The sequence below is a fragment of the Neopelma chrysocephalum genome, unplaced genomic scaffold (assembly GCF_003984885.1).
Source record: "Neopelma chrysocephalum unplaced genomic scaffold, ASM398488v2 Primary Assembly neopelma1_88, whole genome shotgun sequence".
Lineage (NCBI taxonomy): Eukaryota > Metazoa > Chordata > Aves > Passeriformes > Pipridae > Neopelma > Neopelma chrysocephalum.
The window spans coordinates 1489914-1517739 of NW_020897750.1; positions in this window are offsets into that span (position 1 = coordinate 1489914).

The following is a 27826-nucleotide window of genomic DNA, read 5'->3' on the forward strand; positions in this document are numbered from 1 at the left end:
CCCCTTTTCTTTGTTTTCCTTTTCTTTTTCCATTTGGTTTCCTCTTTCCTGTCAGAAGGAAAATAAATACAGTTCCTTTTTTCTTTTCAGCTTTAGCCTGCTTTCCTTTCTCTCTCTGCAGATTTTCTGTCTTGAGTATCACAGACCACAGAATACATTTTTCACCAGTTTTGTTTTCACAGCAACATAGGTTCTCAAAAGTGAAATTGAAAGGAGAATTAGAGTTCATGTTTGTGCAACAGCTGGTTCTTCAGCTTCTTACCTACTTCCTGGTAGCTCTGACTGATTTATTCTGACTCTTCATATTGCTTCAGTAATATACCTAAATTTCCTACTGCTAGGATCTTATTAAAACATCTTTATTATATTTTACATATAAAATTGTGTGATAATAGGGTGATAGGCAAGAGGAACAGAGAGCGTAGTATGACAGAAGGACTCCAATGTTTTAAAGAAAGCCTAAATGTTTGCTAAAAATAAATAAATAAATTCTTCACTCTTTTTTTCCCCGCAGATCTTTAGAATACTGTGGCAGGAATGCAGTCAGATTTTGTTTGCACTTTTAGTATGTTCACTACTTGTTCCTGACTTGTTATTCCTGGTTTTAATAGTCTTTCCAAAAAATTGCTCTTAGAATTTAGGAATACCATGGCAAGATTTTGTACATATAATCCATCACTTTCACTGAATCTTTTTTTTGTTTGAAACCTCCTTCAGCACTACACTCTGAACTATCAACCTTTGCAGAGAACTTAGCTTCACTTTTTGCCTTGCTGTTTCCATTTTCTGCTCAGATATTGTCATTCTCTCTTGAGACTTCAATTTCTTCACATTTTTTCTTATTATCAGGATATCTAAATATATATATATCCTGATTCTGTGTACATAAATATACACATAAATCTGTATCTATATTTATATTTCTTGGAGGTCTTGATGTGTACCATACAGAACAAAGATTTGAATTTCTTCCTCTTGTGTCCTGTTGAGATTTTAGCACTCAGTCATCTTGTCAATGAAAATCTTGTCACTACCTTTGTGGTCACCACCTGCTGTGGTTTGACTCCAAAGCATTTAAGGTTAAAAACTTAACAAACTTGCCTCTTGGCAAGGTATTTTTTTTCCTTCATATATGCTATCCTCTTCCTTGTTGCTGATGGGAAGGGGGAGAGTATCCAAATACATTTTTCATATCATCCCATATATATATATATATATATACTAGTTTATAATATTTTTCTCTTTCTCTAGCATCTGAACAGATGAAGACATATAGGGGTGGTCTGCCTGTTGAAAAGTTAATTTTATGATCTGTGTACTGCATTATGTTTAGCTTGTCACCCAGACACTTTACCATTACTCATGTGAGGCCATGGTCATGATAAAGAAGTGAAAATCCTGTATCATGTTAGTGGCAAGACTTAGAAAAATTTATGCATCAGGTCCTTTGTGTCAATACGGGTTCAAGTAGGTGATTGTGGCAATCTGGGTAGAGCACTTGAGTTTTGTGATTATGTCAGTTTATGGCGAATTCATTCTGTTATTCTTTTCTGCAGTTTGGATTGTGCACTGCTTTTTGCAGTTCCATGTTCCCAAGTTTTCAAAGGTGATAGCTGAAATGCCTCTTGCATTACAATGCCTCAGATTAACTTATAGCTGTTCATTACAGGTATCTTCCAATCACTAAGCTCTCAAATATCTGATTTCCCTGTTTCTACTGACCTAGCTGGGTTTGCATTAAATATCCATATTAAATTAAAAGCAATACTAAAAGTCTATTGGCCTTGGAGCTCTATTCTAATCATCATGTAGTAGTAAAACTTTAAAATTACATTTCTGGGGGAATTAAGTCCACCAGTAGTGTTATGTTTAAAATTAATTCTAACTTCAAACCTTTTGTCCAAATGCCTCAGCTAGCTTTTCATGCTGAAACTTTTGTGGGCATAATTAGATTTTTATGGATTTTCTTCTGATGTTGTGTTTATAATCTTATCAGAGCAATATATTGTGTCATTGTAAGTACTTATTATGTACTATAAGCCATGAACAATGTCTCTTTGTAATAGCCTACTTGTCTGGTAGTCAATGGGTATTGTATGTTGTACACAGCAAAAGGATTCACATTTTTGGTTATAAAATTAGAATTTTTAAATGATAGATTGCAGAATATGAAGAACTTTTTGAAGATTCCTGGAACATCAAATTATTTTTTAATAAATATTTTGTCATAGATTAATCTATTCATGATGCCTGTCATTTTAAAAGTGTTATTATGGCAGACGAATAGGAATGGGTATTTCATAGCAAGAGTCTTACAATTTTCAGATTATCAGTATATGTTCACCAGTGGAAGATAAAGGTACAAGATTTTGCTGTTAGGAGAGTCAATTCTTATGGTGCTAAATACACCCTTTTCCAGTTAGAGCCAGCAGCACAATACGTGCTCCAATAGTGTTAGAGCAGCAGTGATAATATCTCTTTATAAAGTAGGGATTACATTTGCTCAAGTGTAAGAAATACCATAGTATAGAAATAAGGTGTTTTTAATATGTTAGAACCTGGTACTCTTCTTCTTTACAACTGGCATGTGAACATGGAAATTATTTTTTGGAATACTTAAATGCCTTACAGTTCACTATTGACTCTCAGCTGCTTTATGAATTCAGTTCTTTTTCTGAGTTAGAGGGTGAAGAGGAAGGTGTGTTTCTGCTTTTTCTGGTCAAGTAATTCACAGGTACAATATTTGGTTTTTAAATTATAACATCCTTACCTCTTAACATGTTTTTGCTTTGGAACAGTGAATCATAGCTCTCTTCATGTTGGTTTAACAGCAACTATCTTATTTATTTCAATTAGTTCAACGTGATATGTGAAATTATTGTTTGCCTGGGAATATTTTTTATCCCACTGGTGCATGTTAGCTGCCCTCCTTAAAGAGGATTGGGTCCATTTTCTCTGGCAGTTGTCTCCCAAATGATGCTGTGGAGCTAGGAATCAAATCAGCCTGTAGAGTGCTAGGATCTCAGCCTAAATATAGCTTAGGTCTTGTAACAGTCAAGGAATTTATCAGTCTCTTGTAGAGGTGTAAAAACTTTTGTAAGGGAGTATGTTTTTAAGTGTGTTTCATTGCTTCCATGCATTGATTGCAAGCAGTCTTGTATTCACATCCTCCATTTCCACCTGCCAGGTGAACAGACTCTCTCCTTGTGTTTCCCTGCTCCAGATGTTGATTGGGATTCCCTTTGTGTAGTGTTGCCTCTCTACTCCCACTTTTCTTTAACTAATATTATTGATTTTCTTTTTTTTTCTGGATGATTCATTCATTATGAGGATGTCATCATATTAAACTGTTGTGAGAATGGCTAATGATGAAATTGTCAGCAGGTGCCATGACCCAGTTCATTACTGAATAGCTTGACTACACATCTGCTTGGTGACAATGGCTCTGCCAGCCAGGTGTCTGATTCTGTGTATCTCCCATTTTTCTGTTCCATTTTTCTGTTGCTTTCTTTCAAAATCTGTAGGACTTTGTCATATAAAATTTTGGAGGTGTATGGATGGAATGTTTGGGTAACAGTACAACAAGCAAACAAGAAGTTTATGCCACTGTAACAAGTATAGTGACTCATTTTGCTGAGTGCTTTGTGGTGATTGTGGGTCAGAGGCTCAGTCTTGTCCAATTAGGGCAGCTATGGTGGGAAGTGAAGTACCTCTCAGTGCCCTTTCATCTTGACCCCCATGAGTTCTGCTCTTGGGGCCAGCTGTAGCAAAAATGATGATAACCAACTTAAAATTGTCTCTAACCTCTTCTATGAGAGGTTTGTTTTGGGGCTTTTGCAGCTTTTTCTTTCCTTTCTGTATTTCTCTGCCGGTCCCACACTGGTTGTTTTAGCTGTTCCCTACTGCTAGCTGCCAGCTGCTTTTGTTTTGCTAACAGTTCACTCCCTCACAGAGAAATGTGAGGGATGCAATGCCCAGATTGCTGCATTTCTTCTCTTTTAGAATGGGTGCTGTCTGAAGTTGAACAGGTTATCACAATAGCCACATTGACATTTTATAGGCCTTAGATGTGTTGTGTTTTTATTAAAGTGAAAGGACTAAATTCAAGACTTATGCCAGTATTTTATTTATTCACTGTTCAAGCTCTTCTGGTTTTGCAGAGAAAAGCCTTAAAACACTACTTAAGTTTCAAAGACCAGAAGGCAAGTAAGAGGATCCCTCAACTTTTTCCCAAGAGCTCAGGACATTGGAGTGTGATTCATGATTCTGAGCACTTGAGATAGACAAACTCAATACTGTCAGTCTCGCTTCTCTCAGCTGTTAGCTGCTTGGTACTAGCTAGGACAAACTAGAGAGCTCAATGGTGTGAATCACTAAGCTTTTCCTAGTAGAGGAGGGTCTGCAGACAGTGAACACAATCCTGAGAAGAACAGTGAAACACTGGCACTGTCAGGTTTTCAAGGGGAATTCATGGCACACTGATACCTTGCCAAACTGTATTGCTATGACCATAAATTGCAGTGACTTGAGGTAAACACACTTTATTTTTTCCTCTGATTTCCCCCTTTCTGCCCTTATATTCTACTCAGAAAGTACTTTGCTTTTTCTTAGGACACTTAGCCGTAGTAAACCCGGAGAACAATCACTAATTCCCCTTTTACCTAAATGAAATAAAGCTTCCATTTGGCATAGAAATGGCAAATAAATGAAGAAAGCTATAACATAAAGCTTCTCACTGAATTTTGTTCTACAAGACTGTCTGCAAAGGCATTTTTTTGAACTTAGCATTTAAGGGGAAAACTATACTTATTTTGGCAATCGAGTGTGTAGATGCCATTTTTGTGGTTTCACATCATGCATTTAAAAAGGATGGCTTGTTAGTTGGAGTCTGAGCATCCAAACTAAAACAAAATAGTGGAATTATGTGCAAAACTGGAAACATAGGTCTAAATATTCAAACCTGTCTGATGAAAACTAAAGTATGAATTCTTGGTTAGACATGTAACTGTGAAGTCTAATATTGTGCTGCACTTAGCTGATTGATTCTAGCCAAATCTGTCTAAAATTGTTGTTAACAGTTCTAACTCCTACCAAGCAGGCATTTGGCAAGGATACTTCAACTTTATTCAACTTTGTTACAGATATATATATATATAAAGGCAAAACCATACATTTATGTAATGGTACACCTGAATTTAAGAACTGCTAACAGTTGCTCTGGAGAGCAAGTCAGATTGCTTGTAGCTTTATGTTTTTATTAGCAGTAAGCAAATAATTTTGGAAGTGAAAGTGGAAAGAAGTTTACTAAAAACTAGGAGTTTCATTACTTTCCTCTTCCCTAACCTTGCTTTATTAATGTCAATTAATTAGTATTTTATGGACAAAATTATTCAAGTTTCTTTATATCAAATAATTAAAACACCTTTAAATTTACTGCAGTTTGGTTTTCATAATTTTAGCTGATTGGGTGAGACAACACCCCATATTTTATCATACCCCCAATAATGCTGTTATTGTGGTGATAGGTGGCGACTTGTCAACAGTGCACAGGCACAGCTCACTTTCTGGGAGATAGCTCCCTGAAAAGACAGTATATTTTGTCTTATGAAGAGGGATCCAGCCTTCCTTAGTAACTTATTTTATATATGTGGTCTATGAATGCCTTTCAGAGCAATTTTAAATTGGGACCATTATGGTTTTTTGTGTTTACTATGTATTATTATACACTACTAATATTTACTATGTATTACTCAGTATGTAGTGTTTATCTGTTTCATAAAAAGCACAGACTGTAAAAAAGGTCATCTATAATCTATCAAAAGCATAAAGCCAGTGCCTTGGAGACTGTAAAGAATCTGTTCACTGTTCATTTTTTTGACCACAAGCATTACCAGAAACAACAACTAAGTACATTTTTAACCGATTTCATGTCTTCCCCATCATCCTCCCCCCCATTATTTCTTTGAGTGATCTACAAAGAATTTGCTTAATGCTGTTTTTCATGTGACTCTTCTGCATAGGTTCCTTCCCAGGTTATTTTATGAGAAAAATGTTTTTGTAAAATATGTTAAATTTGCCTTGTCTATATATCATTTCTTTTGATCAGGAAGCACCTGCTGTACAAGCTGACATCTGTACACCTTTCTCATTGCAGAGGAAAAAGGAATCATTGATCTTCTTTTGATGATTTGTTGCTTCACAGAGCTGTCATTCCGTCTTGGGCATCCCTCTCTACAGCAAGGAGTTGAATTAAGGCTCAGTTGCTCTGTTTCTGCCTAAAAAATGCAAAATTCCCTGCCTTGTCTTATTGGTAGTAAATGCTTCATGGACAGCTGGATTAATGGAATCTGGATTGATGGGGGAAAAAAAGAATGGAATACTAGTAAGAAGGTTAGAAAAAAAAGGACTACCCTCAGCCTTTAAAAAAAAATATAGTGAAAACAGGGGGAAATGAGGAAATGTTTGGAGAGTAACAAATATCAAGAACTTGTCTAAATATGACTTAATATCTTAAAAGCAATATTGACTTACAGATGCATGTAAAAGGAATGAGAACTGAAGAGAAAAGAGCAAGGACAGGAGTTATGTAAATTTGGATATCTAAAATGATTTCTCTAGTTAAATGTTTTTTAACATTTGGAAAATATTAAAATATTATTCACACACTGAAAAAAACCCTCACAGATTCCCTAGTTTGAGCACTTTGGTATACTGTGCCTCACACATTAGTGGATGGATAACTAAAATGCATGTGACAAAAGCTCAGAGAATCTAATAAAAACCTTCTTTCAGAAGAACTCGATGAGATCAGTAAGTCAGGAGAGGAAATACTTGGTCACTGTTTCACCAAGTTTTGCTAAAAACCTTTCCAATAGCTGCTTATTCCTTCCCCATGCCAGCAAAGCCTTAGTTTTCATGCTTCATTGTCCTAAAAATAGAACACTCATTAGTGTTTTGAGATTTATTGAGCTAGAATATAGTTTCATGTCCACAGCTAGGAAGTCTTCCTCTAACATCTTGAGAACTGAGACAGAAATATTAACTTAAAAAGCAATATGATGGTAAGTTATTGAAATGTCTTTGTATTTTGTATTTGTCATTTATGTCTCTGTCCCTGTCATGGAAGCTGCTGTTGAAATCTTTCAACATCAACACTCTGCCATTTAAAACTTACCCTGCCAGCATGCCATCTGTTTTGATCAGGGAACCACTTTCTACGTGAGCTGACTCCTACACACATTGCACTTTGCAAGAGAAAAATGTGTTTGCTCAAAAGTAAAAAAATGTAACCCTCCCTTGAAAAGCAATGCTCCTTGACATGGTTTAAAAAAAATAAAATCTTATAATTAGGTAAGTTCACTTTCTTCCCTCTCTCTCCCATTGCTTTAAATTTCTAGACAATGGGAAAAAAATCATAGCAAAGTGAGTCAAGCCCTCTATGTATTCACATTCTGTATCCCCAAAGCTGGTTGCACATGTTGATATATTTCCATTCAGGACAGAGATACTGGCTCTAAAGTCTATTTCTACAGTAAGATAATTTTGTAAGTTAAAACAGAAGATGTTTTTTCTATGCATGGCTTCTTCAAAAAGCCATGGAAATAAATTTCTCAAAGTTTTTCTAGCTTTTTGAAAACAACTGTAACCAATATAATTTACTAATGGTTGTATGTTATTTTTCATAACAGATACCTTTAGAGTAGGTACATCTGGATGATATACTGGTCTTCATATTTAACCCCATTATGCCTTGATAGGCTTTTTTGGTTCACAGTGTATGTGTGTCTTTCACAGACTTAAAAGTGCCCAGTGCTTGTGGGTGGAGAGAGACAAGAGAGGGAGATGAGATGTATATCCACACGTTAGCAATGCTACTGCTGGATCTCAGCACCTTGCTCTACACCCACAATTCCAAAGTCTGAACCTCAAGTCCATTGAGTCTGAGCTCAAGTCCCTAAAGTGATGTGATGGGTCATAAGGATTACTTGATATTTTATACCTTGGGGTCATCTTGTAGTGCTGAGCCTGAGAACAGTTCTGACTGGTGACAGAGTTTCTGACTACAAATCTCTCTTGGCAGCACTGGATCATGGAAAGACAAGTAAGCACAGAACAAATGGTGGTGGTAGTGATAGTTGCTGCTTTCTGTTGTGGAAAGCCTGACTACTTGTGTTTTAAACTGTCTTACCAAAAAGGAGAACAATCACCAGGGGACAAAATACTTATATGGGTAAAGGAGTCCGCATTTACAGCCTATTAAGTTTAAGTAGCATGAAAGGGAACTACATTATTCCCTTATCCCCTCTTTGAACCTCACATTAGAAACAGAGTGAGGATTTCCAAGTTCAGTTTCTTGCCTCTTCTGGAACAGCATCATGTAACTCTTTCCATGAACTTATCAAATTCCATCTTCTAACTGCCTAAGTTCCTTGTCAAGATCTATATTCTTCTGTTCCTAGTTTTGGCTGGCTTTTCTTCATGGCCATGTTCTAGCTAAAATAGTTCTTCTTCCTGTCTGCAGTTTACATATAAAGTAAAAATAAAGTGCATATCCCACCATTTCACCAACCTAAAATAAAATACATTCTTTTTGTCTTCTCTTATTGAAATCACTGTTCTTCCAAGTTCATAAGATTTACTAAGGGTCCAATAAGTGAGGTGCTTCTTCCTTGCAAGCTCAGCAGAAATCCCACTCATTACCTATTTTAGGGAATAACAAAACAGTAAAGGACCGTCTTTGATTGCTATAGAGCCGTGTGAAATGTGTGAAGGGTTTTACATGAGTACTCCAAAAGAAAAGGAAAAAAAAGAACCAACACAACAATATGCCCTATTGTTCTTCTGATCCCTATCTCCTAAATTTCTCTGGGCAGTTTCATAGACTATTATCCTGAAATTTATAATTTTGTATAATTAATCTTAATACTGCACTAAAATCCCTAATACAATAGTGGTGACACAGATGAAACTCTCTATCCACAGAAATATAAACACTTGGCCTGTGAAGAGTGGCTCAATGTTAGGAAAATGTAAGGCAAGCTGTTAGTGAATTATTGTCAAGGTCAGAGAATGCACATTTATTTTTCTAGTAGTTGTATCATTATCAGGCTCTTATGATATATCCACTTGCACTGAAAATGTAGCTAACTTACCTTGGTGAATTTGATTTATTAGCATTGCAACTGACAAGGTTGCCCGTTTGTTAGTGCTTATTTTATATTTGAATAGCTTTCAGCACATAAATTTGAGGAATTGCTTGAATACTTTAGCTGTTCCATATTTCATGGAGAAAGCTAGACTAGAAGAGTGCTGCTGTTGATATTTCTATTTTGATACTGACCAGTTTTTTAATAAATTAAAATGATGCCTGTATTTGTCCTTAAGTATGCTTCATGAGCAGAATTTATTGGAAACAGTAACATTTATATATAAAAGCTCATTATCTTTATTCTGAATAAACTGTGATATAACCTTGAAATATAGTTTATTTTGCATTCAGAGCATATAATAAATGTCTTTTTTAAAAAAGACATTAACTAATTTCATGTGTTCTTCGTATTAAGCTTAGGTTAAAGAATGGATGGAGAAAGTATAGATGAGCAAGAATATGGCACAGGATGGAAGAAGCATGTCTCAAATGGGTCCAGAAATGAGACCTTTAAGTTTTCTGTTGACTTCAGTGGTGTTACATCAGGCAGAGGAGCACAGCTTAATTATAGCCAATATTAGCTCATCATCTTCCTAGAAGGATGCACTTTTAAGTAAACACAATTGTATAAAGAGACAAATAAAGAAAAAGCAAAACTAATTACTTGCCCTTAACATCTTGTAAAGTTTCTTTAACACATCTCTATTCTTTCAAGTCACCTTCTTTGCATTGAGGAAGAAATGCTTAATTTAACTCTCTTTATTCCCCTCTCTCACTGTGGGCCATCACCTGCCTACCTCCAATTCCATAGATCTCAGTTTGTCCTGATTTTCTAGGTATCACGAGGAAAGCCAGTCAGAAGCAAAACTTAAACTCACAGTGTGATGGGAAGAAGGGGTAGATTTCTTTCGGCCCTTATGTCATCTTGTTGACACTCAGGATTTCTTAACTTCCAGACTGTCTTCTGAACCAGTTCTATCACAGTGGCTGCATTCTTCAGCACAGGGGAGAAGGAAGACAGGAAGACTCATCTCCTGTCCTCCACTTTAGTCTTTCCTATACAGAAGGTGAAGGTACTAGTCTAATGTCAACTATAGGAGCTGACAACCAGAGGTTGTTTTCTGTTGGATTGTTGGATTTTAGTAGTATGATTCGAGCAGTTGGTAATTGTAGGCTTTATTGTGAACATCCATGTGAGCCTCTGTCTACTATAGAAATCAAATGCTGCACGTATACAATGCCAAACTGAGCTGGGCATGACAGCTCAGTGCTTTTTCTCAGCACTAAGAATATTTAATCTCACTGGTCTTTTCTCTAAATCCTGTGGGTCAAATTCAGACATTGAGCTTTCATAATTTCAGGCCTTTGCTGTGTTAATTGGTATTATCTGAAAAGCTGCCTTTCTGCTGCTTTTCTGCATAGCTTTCACCTCCTGTAAGAGCTTTATTCCACTGGGGCAACATAATAGCCAGTGTCAGTGGAGAAGTTTATGTGTGTAGGTAGTAACCCCAAAAAAGGTCAGAAAGCAAAGCAGAGATTTGAAAATTTCAATGAAATCTCAATGAAATCTCAATGAAATGCTGGGCATCACAGACAAGGGGTTGCCTCAATACTTCTTGCTGGGAAAAGAGCATGAGAGAGTATTCTGTTCCTGAATTCATTAGTAGTGTTATGACTGGTGGTTGTCGAATTGGTCTATGTACAGAACTACATGAAAATTAAATCTAAGCTATTTAAATTACAAAATATCCACTGCATAATTAGCAACACTCAATACAAAATATGCTCAATATATTTAATATGTAATAGAAATTCTGTAAGATTAAACTGTAATAATATAAATAATTTTTCAGGATGAAAAGTGGGTTAAAATAAGCAAATTTCATGCTTTAAACATTGAGTTAAATATTCCCTAGTGTTTTAAAATATTGTGTTTTTAAGACTGTTAATAGTTTCATTGAATAATAAATATGAGCTTCCCTTTTATGTAATTAATGTAACCCATATTTTTCAGCAGAGAAATGGAATGTTGAATCATACATAAAAAGTAGCTATGACTATTTTATTACCAAACTTAATTCAGTCATTTCCACAGTTATGGAAAATGTTATTCACTTCTTGGGGAAAACTTTCGGCAGTAAAAAGCAGTTTTGGTTGGCATATATTTTGAGTTGCCTGAATCTCTGGTTAGTTAGTACCTTCTGGGAGGGGGGTTCATGTGGGGCTATTATGCACAGGCTGGTTCAGAACAATAGTTAGTTCTTTGAAGTATCATATATCTTCAAAGCCTTGCTATTAACATTATATAGGGCACCCTTAATAATTTCTGAAAAGATATTGAGAGGTTTACCTGCGTTTTCTAATATTTTAATTTTCACTTATAAAACGGAAGGCTAACGTCACTGTGTGAAATCTGTATGCAAGAATGATTATTCCCAAAGCTTTTCAGAGGACCATGAGTTTTATTTATTGGTCTGTTATTACATTTTTCATGCAGCCAGTTCAGTGGTGTAAAATAAGGACATCATTTGAAGTGTGATTATGCTTTGAATGCCCAGTGAAGCTTTTAAAATGATACCTGACATCCAGCTAGATGTAGATAGACATTGATTTTTTTTTTTTAATTCAGTTTTTTCCAAAGGAAGATTCTGTTAGAATCCAGGAGAAATGGAAAAAAGAAACTTTACTTTAGTGTCTTAACATTCACTGTAGCTGTTGTGGTTTAACCCCAGCCATGCAACCACTTGTTCACTCCCCACAACAGGACGAGGGATGGAATTGGAGGTGTAAAAGTGACTATGATGGTGACTCAGGATAGGAGAGGTGCTGTATTCTGTTAAGTTATTGGGCACCAAAGCCAAATCAGGTTGTGTCACTGCTACACTTGCACTGCTTCTCATAGCACTTGTCCTCCACTGGTTTGAGCAGCTCCTGCTGTGGTAACTATTACAATCTCCACCCCTGGTCCCTTTGGACTAAGTTATAGGGTTTAACATTGCAATGAGCTCTTCCCCTTTCTCCTTCTCTGATTATCAACAAGGAGCTCCAGCTACAGGAATTCCCATACCATGCAACTCAAATCATGGGTTTCGACAACTTAAAAGGTATTTCCACTACAATCTCACACATTACAGCTACTTGGGAAGACAAATTCCATCACTCTAGAAGTTCGTCCACCCCCATCCCCCCCACTTCCTTCTTCTTTCACCAGCTTTATACGCTGAGCATGACACCATATGGTGTGGGATATCCCTTGGGTCATTTGGGGTCAGCTGTTCTGGCTGTGTCTCCACCCAACACTTTGCGCACCTGCAGCCTCCTCACTGGTCAGGAGAGGTGAGAGAGAGAAAAGGCCTTGACTCTGTGTAAGCACTGCTCGGCAGTAAGGAAAACATACCTTCTTTATTAACACTGTTTCCAGCAAAAATCCAAAACATAACCCTGTATTGGCTACTGTGAAGAAAATTAACTCTACCCCAACCAAACCCAGTGCAGTAGCTAAGAAAAGCTGATACCAAAGGCAATTCAATTACACTTCCTTAATTCTGACTTGGCTTTTGTAAGTAAAGCTCTAAGGATTAGTTGGACATAGTTCTTCTTATTAAAATACTTTTGTTTTTGTATAGTGTGGGAACTGGTATCTGACATCCTTAGGCAGTCGGGAAAACTAGAGGCTTGGAATTATTACTGTAGCACATACTCACCAGAGTAGTAGAGAACTACACTGCAGTTTTAAACGGTCTACACTGGCTTCTTCTAGCAGAGTAGCTGCAGGGACAGAATGCAGTATGGACTACAAAAACGTGTTTGAGGAGACTTATAAGTATTTAAGATGGCAGCCTTTTCTGAGCTTTGCTCTGTTACAGCTGCCCCCTACTCAGGCTAGTTTTGTCAAAGCTGGTTCAGATGCATCAATTCTAGCAGCGGCTGTGCCTGGTGTACAAGTATTAAAAGGGAATCTGATGTATGTATTCTCCAGAGAGAAAATGTCACAAGATCAGGCCCTAATTATTTTATAATTGTGCAAGGCTTTAATTATAAGACCTTAATGACTGGCTTCATTTAAAACACTTTAGGGATGTTGAGTTAAAAAAAATGCTGTTGTTGAATTATTTTCTTACCCAGCAGTGTGAGCACTTTGTATTTCTCTCTTTCTCAGTAATCTGCCGTGCCTAACAAGCAGAAGAATTATCCATATAATTAAGAGATTCTGGGTGCAAGTTCCCTGATTATCCTTACAGCAACTTATCTAGTAGGCACATACAGTTAGAAATGTTGAAGAGGCCATTGAAATCAGTTGTTTCCAAACTGGAGGGATAAAGTGGGGAGACAATACTAGTGAAATTTTGTTCAGGGTCACCAGTCAAGGATAATTAGCATCGGATCTCAATAAATCTGCATGGAAAGCACAGAAAATCTTCTTTTGTAGAGGTATCATTGGAAATAAAAGATGGGGGTTTTTTTCCAAATGCACTTTATATGGGTAAGTATTACCTCTTCATATCTGAAGTGTGTGCTAAGAGTACTGGAACTGAAATGAAAACAATGTAAATGAAATGTTATAAACCACTGCAGAACTTTAGTGATGATGGTTAGGGATACCTTATGAGCCCTTGTAAATACTTTCTTTCGACCCTACTGTTTTAAGGTTAAATTCAAACTTTAAATGCAAAACAGCTTGAAAAATCGGCTTTGAGGAAAAAAACTGATCTTGATAAGCTGAGGTTTTTGTCAGTAGTTGGGCAATTTATGATTCTGAAAGGTAAAATGGTATTAATACAGTTCCTAGTACTTTCATCCTAGAATCTCTAAAGATATGAAGTTGTGATGATAACATTTAATGATAAGAAACAATATTTAGCTATTTTTAAGATGGTCAAGACTCTGAATTTCTCTCTGTTGATCCTGAATCAGAATAAAACCCTAAATGTTTAATAAAAAAATTCCAGACACCTCTCTTCAGAGAATATTGAAAAGATGCATGGAAGCATTTTATTTCAGTAAGACTGAATCCCTTTGAAGTGTATTTATGTACATTTCAATAAAATATTTTGAATTCATGTAGTAATCACCCTCCATAGGGTAACCTGGGAGAAAAAATAAAGCAGTCTGAAGTAAAGGATAATAGTATGGTTTTTAGTTGGACAGGTTGTAAAATACTATGCTTGTGAAGAATACAGTTCATTTTCTCTCTGGTAAAGAGACAAGTAATAACTGCTTCTCTAGGTGGAAACCTTCCTTTGGGCACTTGGAATCTTAATGCTTGTAAGTTTAAGTATCTAAGTTGGCTGTGGGTTGCATGTCCAGCTTCTCTGCTGTTCCTTGTAAGTAATTGAGATACAAGTGGCAAATGGAAGATTTAGGAAAAATTCTGTGCTGTCTAATAGTGAATCACATATCTGTATATAATAAAAAAGACACTTAGACTGCACTATTGTAAAAGTTCGTACGCTAATAAAAATTCTATCAATAAAATTAAATGTTGGGGTAATGACTGGTGTTATTGAATGATATGAACACATTCAAGAAAATGTATTTAAATGAAACTACTGTTCTTCAGGTTATACTAAAACAAAGAATAAAGCAAAGCAATCATCAAATCAAACAGCAAATCAGATTCAATATTTAATAGAAATGGAACAATCAATCATCAAAATATTACCTAGAACTCCAACACCATTTTGTTATGAATCCCAAAATTCTAGTCATTGATATGGATGTTTATATAGCTGTGTAGACATATTTTGAATTTGTATGTGAAATGCTGTCTTTCATCTTAGTTCTTGTACCTTTCTCAAGTCCAACCTTTCTTTTCTGTCCAAAGAAGGTTCTATAATGCTGATCTTAACAGAATACCCATTACAATTTTGTTTTATAACTCCTGTGTATGAGGAGGTATCAAACGTATGAAAAGCAAGGAGAAAAGTCTTTCATATCCCCAGGAACCATCTTCATCTCAGTCCTTAGAGCAGCATAACTGTTTTCAAGCACTGAGAATTTCACAGCTGCTGAATCCAAGCTTGGAAATTATTGTTGTTTATGTGATACATGAATTTGCCAGCTTGGACATCTTTGTATCTTTTCCATCTATGGTATAGAACGTGCTTTGGATGCCTTTCAGCTCTGTTTTCCTTACATCTTTGCTAAGCCATCCTTGGAAGCTAGCAGCTTTGCAAATAAGACAGGAATGATTCACTTAAGTTTGTACGATGTTGAAAATGTAAGTCGCCCTGTTGCAGAGCTTACTGGAATTAGTATAGATTGCAGGATCAGCTTTTCTCATCTGTGCTCCAGATAGAGGGAGATTAGTGGGACAAGTTCATATTTTAATTTTGTGGAAATATGGGAAGGAAATCAGACAGACTTTATTGCATTATTTTCAGTGTATTTTGTTCTCAAGCTATTAGATCACAACTGGTGCCCTACTGCTCTCTCTTACAAACAACAGTGTAGAAAGGGGTTTTAGACAGAACCCTGAATGTCATGTTTTTTGGAGATGGAGTCTTCTGCCACAGGTAAGAAGAACAATCTCTTGTGTGTACTCCTCTTATAGATGCAGTCAGTCCACATGTGCTGAGTCAGACCTCTGGACTGTAGGCTTAATGTAGTTCCTCTAAAAGGAACTGATTCTCTTCTTTCACTTTCTATCTGTGTTCCATATCCCCCCATGACATGCTTTGGCTGAAGTGGGCTCCTTATGGCTGTGGAGATACATATCCTGATTTAATTGTGCAGGAAACCACTAGACCAACCTGTTACACAGCATCAAGGCACAGAACTTTCTCCAGTTATTTTTATAAGCCTTTGGTTGAAGCAGGTTCTTCTATTCTGCTGTGAGTTTTTTAAGCAATTAGAAATTCTTTAGGGTTTTGTGGGGACTTTTTAAAATTTATGTTTGTGTTCTTTTGTCATGCACTTTCCCTTTCCTGTTCTGGGGAGAAATCAGTGGTATTAAGCAGTATTTCTTAGATGCCACTTTTCTTGTTTACTGAAGATATAACAAACTGTTTCCTCAAGCACAACACAAACGAAAGAGATGGCAATTTATTTTCTGTGTTTCATTCTGACTTCCAAACAGCAGAGACTACCCGATAGTCAGATGGTAAGTGTTTCTCTTGCTTTTCCCCTGGCTTTTCTGGCTGTTTGGCTGCCTCTTCTGCACGCATCTGTAGCTCTTCATCAAGTGATAATCAGGTCATTGTTCTCAGTCCACGGTAAAAGCCTCTTCAAACATATAGTCTTACTACTGGGCAGATTTGTCCAAGTGCTGTGTTTTAGGGGGAAAGTCTTACAGCTTCAGTTATTATTAGGCTTTTAAAGAGCTTAGCTGCATGTGAAATGTACTACAAAAAAAAAGAGGGATGTTAATGTGCACCATATTTTCAACAAAGCTTCACCGAACCCCCCTTCTAGCAATTGCTTCTGAAAATACATCTTGTCTTCATTTGAGAGATAAAATGAAGGGAAATCCTAATTTTATTTATCAGCAATGATTAACTCAATAAGTGATTAATTATTAGAGTAATCTAATTGTAAAGATTAGAATACTTATTTTTTTCTTCTGTTTCTCATGTGAAAAAGCCCATAAAGTGATCTGTAATGTAAAGTCCGTGCTTTTGCCAACATGAATCTCTTATCAGGAGACTCATTTCTTTAGAAGAGGCATTGATTCTTGTTCCTGGAACCAAAGCATGGCAAAAAAAAAGCTTTGTAAACTGGATTGTTGTTAGAGCCAAATCATTTCTGTGAGATCAAAGCCTGGGGCATGAGAGTCTGGAAGAAAGATTCCAGATAGGAGATGCTCAGGCTTTCATATATATTTACTTTAGAGTAAATAAACTTGGGATTTAAGGAGCCAGTAAGATGAAGTAGCCCCTGTATTTAAAAATCTCTGGTTTTAGTTAAATTCTGGTTTCTCAGAAAATTACCTTTTGAATTCTAGTTTTGCATGTTTTGGCTTAGTTTAGAGACAGATCTTTCTGTGTACGTGTCTGTGTGTGGGTGTATGTACATGTCTGTATGCGTATATTTAAGACTTGAAAAATGCTAAACCCAAATGCAAAAACCCTTCATGTTAATAACTTTTGGCTTTATATCCATCATTATTTGGAATGTGATTAAATCTCATTTGCTTCATTGGGCCCAAAGCATGTGTTTTAAAGTCAAGCATAAGTGTTTTCCTGAATAAGGATGCTTTCCTGAATGAGAATTTAAAGTGAATCCGCTCTATATGAACAGTAAACATCTTTTTCCACAGAATTGTTCAGTGTCATACCAAGGTCTGAGCTTCTGTTAATATGTTTTTCCTTTAGTTAAAAAAAAAATAAAATTGGATCACATGGATTGAATTCCTTTTTAAACTGCATATTGTTTTGTTTAGTCGTAGCATATTATATTACTGTTGGAGCAAACCTCTAATTTAGGGCTGCTAAGGAATAAAGAAATATTCTTTAAATATCCTAGCATCTCATCATTGGTCTATAAATTTATTAACTTGCATGAATATTGGAGATTTTGTTCAGAGAGATTATGGTCTACCTTTGGTTATTTTTTGGAGAAACCTCTTTCATATGTCACCTGTGCAGTCATTTATAAAACATTAAAGCTTATATATTGCAAAATCAATGAAGTAGTGTTGGGTTTTGAATTTTTTAATGCATTTTTAAAGGTAATATGTTTGTATCTTATTACTACTGAGAAAAAGGGCTGTTTAGGATTAACTTGTTTATCTCTTATAGCAATAGCTGTCTTTTTTAAAAAATTAAGGCAAATATTTGTGACATGAAAAATGAAATATTTTCAGCTGAAGCCCAGCAGTAGGCCAGTTTTAACTTGCTAGTATTTTTTTCTTGTTTTTGGGAATATATTGACTCCTGGTTATGGTAATGCTATTTGAAATGTTAAAAAAATCTCATACCAGTTATCAAATTTTAGAAGGTATTTAAGAATACACATTGTTTCTAGGAACCTCTTTGTGATATTTATTTATTTATTTTATTTATTTTCCAGAAAATGCGTTTGAGGTTGTAAATTACTTGCACCGTTAGACTATTTGCCTTCATTAAGAAAAAAAAAATAAAATCTGTAAGTCTGTGTTGTATTTGTCCTCAAAAATCCTCGTGTATCCTTTATCAAATTCAGGTATCTTAAAATCTACAGTGAAACTCTAATATTGTACTCTTGAAAAATGTTGAAAAGCACATTGATTTTAGCCAATCTGTGCAAAAGTAGTAGTCCAGTGAACCTCTGTCGGTGTTTACGTAAGGAATTCTAGTTTATACCTCATTTATAAAAGAAAGAAACAAAATGATCAAGGAGTGATTGTATTTTAGAACATGTAAAATTGAGGTTTAGGATTTCAAGTTGTCTTGATTTTGTCTTATGTTTACTTCAGAATTTGTCTTCTTAGTTTTCAGTATGGTTACTTAAGTAGTCAAATTCATTCCCCCACAGCCATTTACTGGATTGATGATGGAGTATTTTGTGATATACAGCAATCTTCATTACCTTGGAGGTACCAGCTTTCAGTGCAGCAGAATGGTAGGATATTCTGAAGAGTGTAAGTTGCTTTCCAGGAGTTAAAAAAATATGATGCTCCTTTTAAGAGTGTCCATATGCTTTCAAATCCGGTTCAAAAGCCTATTATAAATTTTGAGCGTGCTGAGAACTGCTGCAATGCTTTAATTTTTTACAGTTTTCTTTTAGGTTTGGCGTTTCCCCAATTTGCCTGATAGCTGGCATTCTGACATATATATGTTCAAATACTTTCAAATCCAATTAATGCACAGAGTGCAAAATGTAAATTGTGTACCTTTCAGTAATTGCAGGAGTTACTTATGGCATCAGATGAACAGAAAAAGAAGACAAGTGTAAGGAGATACTGTGGGTTCCTTTGATGTCTTTATAGGGCATCCACTGTAATTTGCTCTGAAACTTTTGGGAACTACTGTAACAGATACAGTAAAAATAGCTACAAAGAAAAATAATATTTTTATTGGTGTAAAAGAATTTCATTTATATTTGAAGAATCTCTACACAGACCCCTCTCCTGATTATGTTGTTCAGCAGCCCACCAAACTAGCTGTACCTCTGCCAGTGTCTTGACAGAAGTCAGAGGTTGTTACATAAATGTACATGTTACTTATTTCTTAGGCTAGAAAAACCAAGTTCTGTGTAATTGCTTTCGCAAATAATTGACTTTTACCCTATGGCAGCTAATCTTCTCAGGCTGTCTCTACAGTGAATGGAGTAGACGGGCTCCTTGAAAAGGAAAGTGGAAGAGGCTGCTGTTGATCTCCTTCTGGAGGAGCCTACGTCTCTTCACTAGTGAGAAAACTCAAGAGATTTACCTTCTTAGGTGAACCTTAGTCCTTTGAAACTCCCTGCAAGGATGCCAAACAGCCGCATGATATATGGCATTTTTGCCATGACATGCAAGGCTTTGGCAGCCATTAATTCCATTACTACCTCTGCTGATTATTTTACACTGCAACTGCTTGTTGCTGTTTTCTATTTATATTCTGCTCATTTCACTGGAGTGCAAGGTTATACCCAGAACATTCAGCATGTCTGCAAGTCTGTTCTTTGTGGAGATACCAGGCACGGCATTTGATGTTAATCAGAAATGTGCAGATAGGCGTTGTTTGGGAGTCTACTGAGTCAGGAGAAATACTCCAGTGGAGTTCTGTGTATTTTGGATCAGGTTAATGGTTCTGAAATTTCACCCTGAAAAGTACTGTTCATATATTTCATTCTCTGTGAACATCAAAATTTAAGGTAATTGAGAGTTTTAAAAATAGGGCATAGTGTAGTGTTACAATATATATGAAATATATTAACTCTAATTTTTTATAGTTGTTTGCTATTATATGAATGTAATTTATTGTGCCTGCAGCAACCCGAGGACATGCTGGAAAATTAGATGATTCATTTCAAGTGTTTTATCCTAGTGAGCAAAATTTTAATCAGTCAGTTTTCAAATCCCAGCTCTGTTATTGGCGCACTCTGTAAACTTGGCAAGGTCAGAGAAGGACTCCATTGTAGACGAAGCGCAGCATCTGAGCTAAATCATTACTGCATATGTTTTAATTTATCTGCATTATAGAATTTTTAAAGAAATAGAAAGGTACTCCTTGGATGAGCTATGCTAAAGGTAATCTAACAACATAAATTATGATGAATATAAGATTTATCTCAAGCTATGGTTTCTATTTCCCACGCAAATATTTTACAACTTCACCTTAAAAACCCCAACCTCATAACCTGGTATAAAAGAAAGTAAAAACTTCATATCACATGGACTGCTGTCTTGTCACTCTTACGAGTTTGTCACTGCATTGTTCACTGAGCATTGTGAAATGTACCATGCAGTGAACAGGAACTGTATTATCAGTTTGCTCTACCTCAAATCTTACTGTTAGCTTTTATCAGGAAGATTCTACTTTTCAAGGTGTAGACATTAATTCAGAAATGTAAAGTAGTCCAGTATCCACAAATTAGTTAGGTCAAAAGCATGCTAATGATGCTGCAGAAAAAAAGCTAATTGCCTTAATTATCACACAAGAATGGCCATGAAGTAAAAATTTCAAAAGTATCCAATGTTCTAATTTTAAAGGGCATAAAGAAACCTAATGTCCATTGGAAGAGAATAAAATTTGGCCCCAAAACTCACTTTTGAGTTTGTGACATAGGCTCCCAAGGAGTGTTAGAAAGTTTTACCCACAGATGACCATGAAAAACACGAGCTCTTCCAAGTAATAGACTGACACATCCCAGCATTATACTGAGAGTGAGATCATGAAACATATTATATGCTGCATTTTTTGAGGCTGGGCTTCCATTTTTTTACAAAGTAAATATGTTTTTTTCCTTGGCTATCAAACCAGAATGCATTTCAAATTAACTGCCACATTAAAAAACAAAAACAGACCAACACAAACCAGGAGATATTATTAGTAAATCATAGAATAAGAGAGTAGAAGCCATAAAGCAAAACACATATAAAAGGAAAAGCATTTTATAAAGACACAAAGATGTTTAGTAGGGCATTAAATTAGGTAAATGTGTAAGCATGTTTTTGCAGACTTTGAGTGAGAAAGGAACAAGTAAATTAATTCTAAGCAGCGAAGGATATGGGGATTACATAATGTATACATATATTTTATATTTTATATTTTATATTTTATACAAATAGATATATATAATATATATACATATATATATACACACACACATATATAAATGAATGTATGGATATTATAACTACAAAAATCAGATTAGAGGTAATAAAAATAAATTACTTAAGTCATACATACATCTTGAAGATTTTTTCAAAAAGAAGTTTGTATTGAAGCAATTGAATTGATCGGTAAACTGAATTGTCTTCAGCTCTGAATATTGTCTCAGGGAATATTGCTTTTCTATTATCTCATTTTCAAAAGTTTTAAATGATGATGCTCTCATGCCCCCTGTTTGCTCTTTTATTGCATCACTTAGGTGGCACTTAGGGATTTGATTTAGTAATGAACATGGTGGTCTGGGATCAACAGTTGGACTCGTTGATCAGGTTGGAGAGATGGACAGAGGAGGACTGAAATTCAACAAAGGCAAATGCAGGGTCCTGCACCTGGGGAGGAATAACCCCACACACCTGTACAGGCTGGGGGCTGACCTGCTGGAAAGCAGTTCTGTGGATAAGGACAGAACTTTGTTGTCCTGGTGGACAACAAGCTGTGTGTCCTTGTGGCCAAGAAGACCAACAGTATCCTGTGGGGCATTGGGAAGAGCATTGCCAGCACTTCAAGGGAGGTGATCCTGCCCCTCTGCTCAGCCCTAGTTTGGCCTCACCCTGAGTTCTGTGTCCAGTTCTGGGCTCTTCAGGACAAGAGACACATGGATCTCCTGGAGCAGGTCCAGTGGAGGCTACAGGGATGATGAAGGGACTGGAACATCTCTTGTATGAGGAAAGACTGGGAGGAGCTGGGCCTGTTCAGCCTTGAGAAAAGGCAACTGAGAAGGAATCTCATCAATGTCTATATCTGAAGGGAGGGTGCCAAGAGGATGGATCCAGGCTCCTCTCAGTGGTGCCAAACAATAGGACAAGAGGCAATGGGCAGAAACTGATGCACAGGAAGTTCCACCAGAATAAGAGGAAGAACTTCTTTGCTCTGTGGGTGACTAAGCACCAGAACAGATTGCCCAGAGATGTTGTGGAGTCTTCCTCACTGGAGAGATTCACAAACCATCTGTATGCAATCCTGTGCCATGTGATGTGCTCTAGGATGACCCTGCTTGAGCAGGGAGGTTGAACCAGATGATGTGGTCCCTTCCAACTTGACCACTCTGTGATTCTGTGATTTTCCTGTCTTCTTAATTAAAAAGATCTGAAAAATATAGGTATGTAAATAGGAATGAATTCTGGACCACTTATTCTGGCCAATAATACTTGAGTCCTCACAATGGTGGAAATGGAGTGATACTAAGGAAACTAACATTCCAGTGTACTCACAGATTTTGGTTTTCCCAGTAACATAATGGATGTTAAAATGAACATGTGTTCTCAGGTCTTTCCTGGAACTTCCAGGACAGATATTCTGGTAGTAGAGTGACAATTGAGTTGTTAAGATATGCAGTTTTAGTTACAATTCAGCGTAAGAAATTTTGGAGAGATTTTTAGTAGTGGTCTTTACCTTGTTGGAACCCATATCTAAATAATATTAACAGATATTGAAATAAAAAATGTGTATGTTACATATTCTTTCTTTCTTGAGTGAATATATCTACTTTAGTGAGCCTTTCATTAAGTTTTGGGGTTTTTTTCCAAATATTTAGTCATTTTTGGGGAGTTGCTGTCTTTTTTTTTACCTGTTAAATGTGAAATCCCAAATAAGTGCCTGGGTCTGACTAATAGTTGATGCAGTGATACCTGCATTTCTTTGAAATCCCTAGTGATACAACCCTACAAGCTAAACAACAGCATACAGTACCATCACACACAGATTGCCCATTTCTAGTCTATTTTTACCTGTGTCTTTTGCCTTTCTCTAAAATCTCTGCGTTTTTGAAGAACTCTTCAGAAGTTGATATATGAGGTTCTATGAACTGAAACAAATCACTGATCCATTTTAACAAATACTATATTGTCATGCATTTGCTAGCTAATTTATCTAGTGATTCATCAGTTTAGCTTTCAATATACATAATACCATTAAGATTTAGTAGATCATATATTTGATTCAAAAGATGTATTAGGTTTGGTAGGTCCTGAATTCAGTTCAACATAAGATGACTTTATCTGTCTTATGAGAATATATGTGATTTCCAAAAGCAATGTATCTGGTTTTGAAAAATCCTGCACTGGAAAGGAAAAAAAAATTATTGTAAGGAATGAAACATTAATTTCAGAAATCTGAATATAGAAGTGACCCACATTTATATTAGAATTTCATAGCAAAGCAATATACAGTGCATGTCTTCACATTTCATATACTGAAAGGAGTATTTTGATCATGAATAACTTCACTGCATGTATTGTTGAGTTCTGAACTGAAGAACACTTTGCTCTATAGAATAGAAAAATCAATTTAGCATAAAGTGATCTCATTAAACTCTATTTATCCAAGATTACAACAATTTAGAAGAAGATTGAGAGTGAAAGTAATTGTTCTTTTATTAATCCAAGTACCATTTAAAAGAAATCTACTGATTAGGAACCTCTGCTTGACTTCTAGCTTGAATCTCCTAGGACTTATTCTGGGAGGTTCTGATTTCAGTGATGTGTTCCGATGATATCGTAAGCAACTAAGACCATACCCTGCTGAAGTTACAAAACCAAGATGGAATAACAGGTTAGCATTATATGTTAGTGTATTCTGGTGTTAATTAGCCATAGAAATGTTAATAATTTTAGATGTTGTGCATATTGTTGCTCTCTTGCCACAAGAGATTTAGAAACTGAAGCTGTAGGTAACCCTTTCACTTTTTAGGGATGTAGGTTTGTGGTTTTACTTTGAAAAATTAGTACAGTGCTTTGAAGATACAGTGCAATCCCTTGTGCACCAAGGTTACATTGTTGACCCTTATGGATGTTAAGAACCTCCCTCATATCCCTTTACGTGTGATATTTCCTGCCAAATGCAAGAAGAAAAGAAGACCTACTGCCAGGATGTCCAGGCTTTCACATTACACCTCCAATATCAATGTCTCTGGAAATGTCTTTGAATTTGAATCAGAGTTTTCTCCTTTTCCTTTTTTCCCTTTTTTATTTTTCTTTCTTTGTTTTTCTTTTTGTTTTCCAAATCCTTGGACTTTACTTTGAATCCCTCTTTAGTTACTGTATTAGTAAGAATGACAAATTACAATATACTGGACACTTAACAATTAAAATGTTCATAAAAATCAGCTAAAGAAATGATGGCTATGTTTTCAACTTGCAACTACAAACATTAGCTCACTGTGGAAATTAAGTTGCATCTGGCAATTTTTGTTTCAACTCCAGTGAATCAAATAATACAACTGCTGAAAGTGGGGTCATGCACTCTCTACAGGCTTCTATTCACATAACTTTTCTATCTTATAAAAAGCCCTCAAACCTCCTTGTAGACTCACACAAAATTCAACCATTTAGATAAAGAACGTCAAAGAAGGGAGTATACTGCATACTCCTTATGCAGTAATTTAACCAAACATTTCCTTACTTTGTGGGGAAGAATGGTGAACAGAAAGTAACAGAGTTTCTGGTTTACGGGTGTAAGACAAAAATATGCAAGGATCTCTCTAATGGAGCAAACCTATGGTTTCTGTGTCCCAAATGCCACTTACCCTTGAATTGTGACCTGTTCCTGCACTCTGCCTCTTTGCAGGCCCAGCTCTGCTAAGCTAGAGATACATAACCTTTTAGAAAGCAGAACTTGCATATTTAGTGAAGTCAGGTGCTCTAGTTGCTTTCGTCTGTCTCATGCATTTTGCTTTTGATGTTGGCAGAGAAAATTTGTGGCAAACTAAGTTTTTGTATTACACCGTAAAAGTAAGGTGCATACTTAGTTGGTGGTTTAATAAGTGAGCTGTAGAATAAATGAAGACTAACAAGGACTGGTAAAATGGAGTATTAGTTTAGAGGTACCTTTTTGGTTATTTGGAGACCTCAGACTGAAAAACGTGCTGCTGCCTTGAAAAGAGCTGTACATTTTTTTACATAAGGCGCCAGCGCTAGATAAGTTCTTGTTTGGTATATAGGGCCATGTCAGTGTTTTGTAAGGCTGGAGAGATGATCAGTGGCTATGACTAATACAGCTATTGTGCTTTTTAATGTTTTTGCTATCGAAGTAGTCTTTTAGTCCTGATCACGGAAATTGCAGTAGTGATAATCAATTGGACAGTGGGGCCAGTCTTCAGGTGCAGCATAGAACCAGCAAAGAGGTTCTGAGGAACGAAATCTTATTATACTTGAATAAATTCTTAGTTCTTCAAATTTTAATGACATTTGGCTTTGAGGAGTTGAATTGAAAAATCTTCGTAAGTTAAATAGTTTCTGAGTAATTCTAAATTAAAAGTTAGCAGTGGTTAAAACTGTAACAGATGAGCAGGAAAAGAAATATTTTTAATTGATTCTCTCTCTGCTTTCCAGAACTAATTGGAGAACTTTCTTGGATAGCTCACTATCCCAGAAAAGATCTCTGAAGAGGTACTATTGCTGATGTCTTATCATCTTTTGTTGTTGTTACTGTCTTTATTTTTTTATTATTTTTGGGGTTTTTTGTTGTGTTTTTTTTTGTTAGAAGAAGTGGATAGAAATGAAGAGTTGAGCTAAATTTGCAGAAGAGAGAAGTTTATGGGCTTTACTTAATATGGGGCTTGAGACTATGCCTCAGAACTACATCTTCAGATGGTGTTGGGCTAGAGAATCTGCTGAGTAAAGAATGCAGGTTTCTTCAGACTGAGTCAATTGCTATTGTGACTTCACAGAGACATTTTGATTTCCAGGGAATTGATAATAAATGTAAATGTGATGTTCCACCTTGTATGGTAGGACAGCATGTGGTAGACTGGTTTCCAAAGGCACTTGGTTGATCAAAAAGAACTTGACTTGCAGTCTTTACACATTGCTTGAGAATTAGATTCTAAGATGCCTACATGTCCCTGGCTGTGCTAAACAAGCAGTTTATGGTTAAAAATGTCTCCTTCCTTTAACAAAATGCTTAGTAAGTCTTCTGCTTGGAGATTTAAAGTAGCTAGAGGATTCATTGTGGGGGATTTCTCTATCAATATGATATGCTATCCTAACTTCTGATACTATGTGCAGAGTGGTGAAAGTAATATTACTTTAAATATTTGTTGAACTGATCTGTAGATCTCAAGTTCACACTTCTTCAAACTTTAACTTGTTAGCATATTTAGCTAAACAGAAGTGTTGACTTCAAAAAATTGAACAAAAATTGCAGTATGTCTATATTGCGGTTTTGAAAGGAAGATTATTCTGCATCTCTGAATATTGAAAATCCCCGTGTCACAAGTTTCTGAGCGTACAAGTTGTTTCTGAACAATTTAAATTTAGATCTTTCATGTTATGTCTTGAACTTGGTGTTTCTTTATGAAGGACTACTCTGCATATCCCTACGGCATAGGTATAAACAACCTATATATTTTCAAACGGAAACAACTGTATACATCTGTCAATAGTGATGATTTTCACCATCTCAAACCACTCTTAGCAAAACTTCAGAATTTCTGTTTTGAAAAGTTAAACTATAGGGGCTCAGAGCTGCTACTATATTCTCTCACAGAGATTTATTTTTGATTCAGAGTACCTTTTTCTTTGACTTTTCCTCCATTTGTCAGTCTATCAATTATATCTGATATTGTATTTCTCTCATGCTGTACATTTTCTAGTTGTGTGTCTTGTTGCTAACACTATTCTATGTCAGATATACCTGTGATGTGGTACCTATTCTGTTGTGATGTTTTCCTGCAGTACTGGTTTTTGTTTTACATTTTCTTCTCCATAGATATATGTATCTTTAGACTGACATCCCCTCCCCTCAAAATATCATGTTTACAGGCTGGTACTTGTTTGGAACTGTTGTTTATGCTAGAAGAGAGTTGGGGACCGATGACTGTAGATTACTGTGCCTCAGCACCTGGAAGCTAAAGAGAAAAGTAGATTCATTCCGCTGTTGAGATAACAGGCAGGATACAGAGATTCTTAAATCCTGTGATACAACCAAAGAAAAATGGAAGAATTTTGAAGGCCTAGAGCTCCCCTAAACATAAACCACTAGAGAGCAGACAGCATTCTGTAGCACGTTCCTTCAACTGACAGTTCAATGCTCAAATCTGTGTTGGTACCTGTTATCCATGTTATACACAGAAGGAGAGAGTTTCAGTTTTTCCTTTGGAAGTTATAGGGTTTTCTTGGATGTAAATGTATTTCTTCACTTATTGCAAGTCATATCCCATAAATGATGAAAGGCAGACAGGTTTTTAGCAGTGAAAGAGGAACTTATCTCACCTGTTAATTTTATAGTCTTGGAAAGGAACCATTTGATCCAGCTAACCTGCACCGTATTTATTATTCACCAGCAATTTTTTTTTGAAATGCAGTGTTTTCCTGCTGTTTTTCTTTCTTCAGCAGGTTCAGATATTTGCAGCTGACCCCACAGTTTCCTCTTTTTTCTTAGCCTT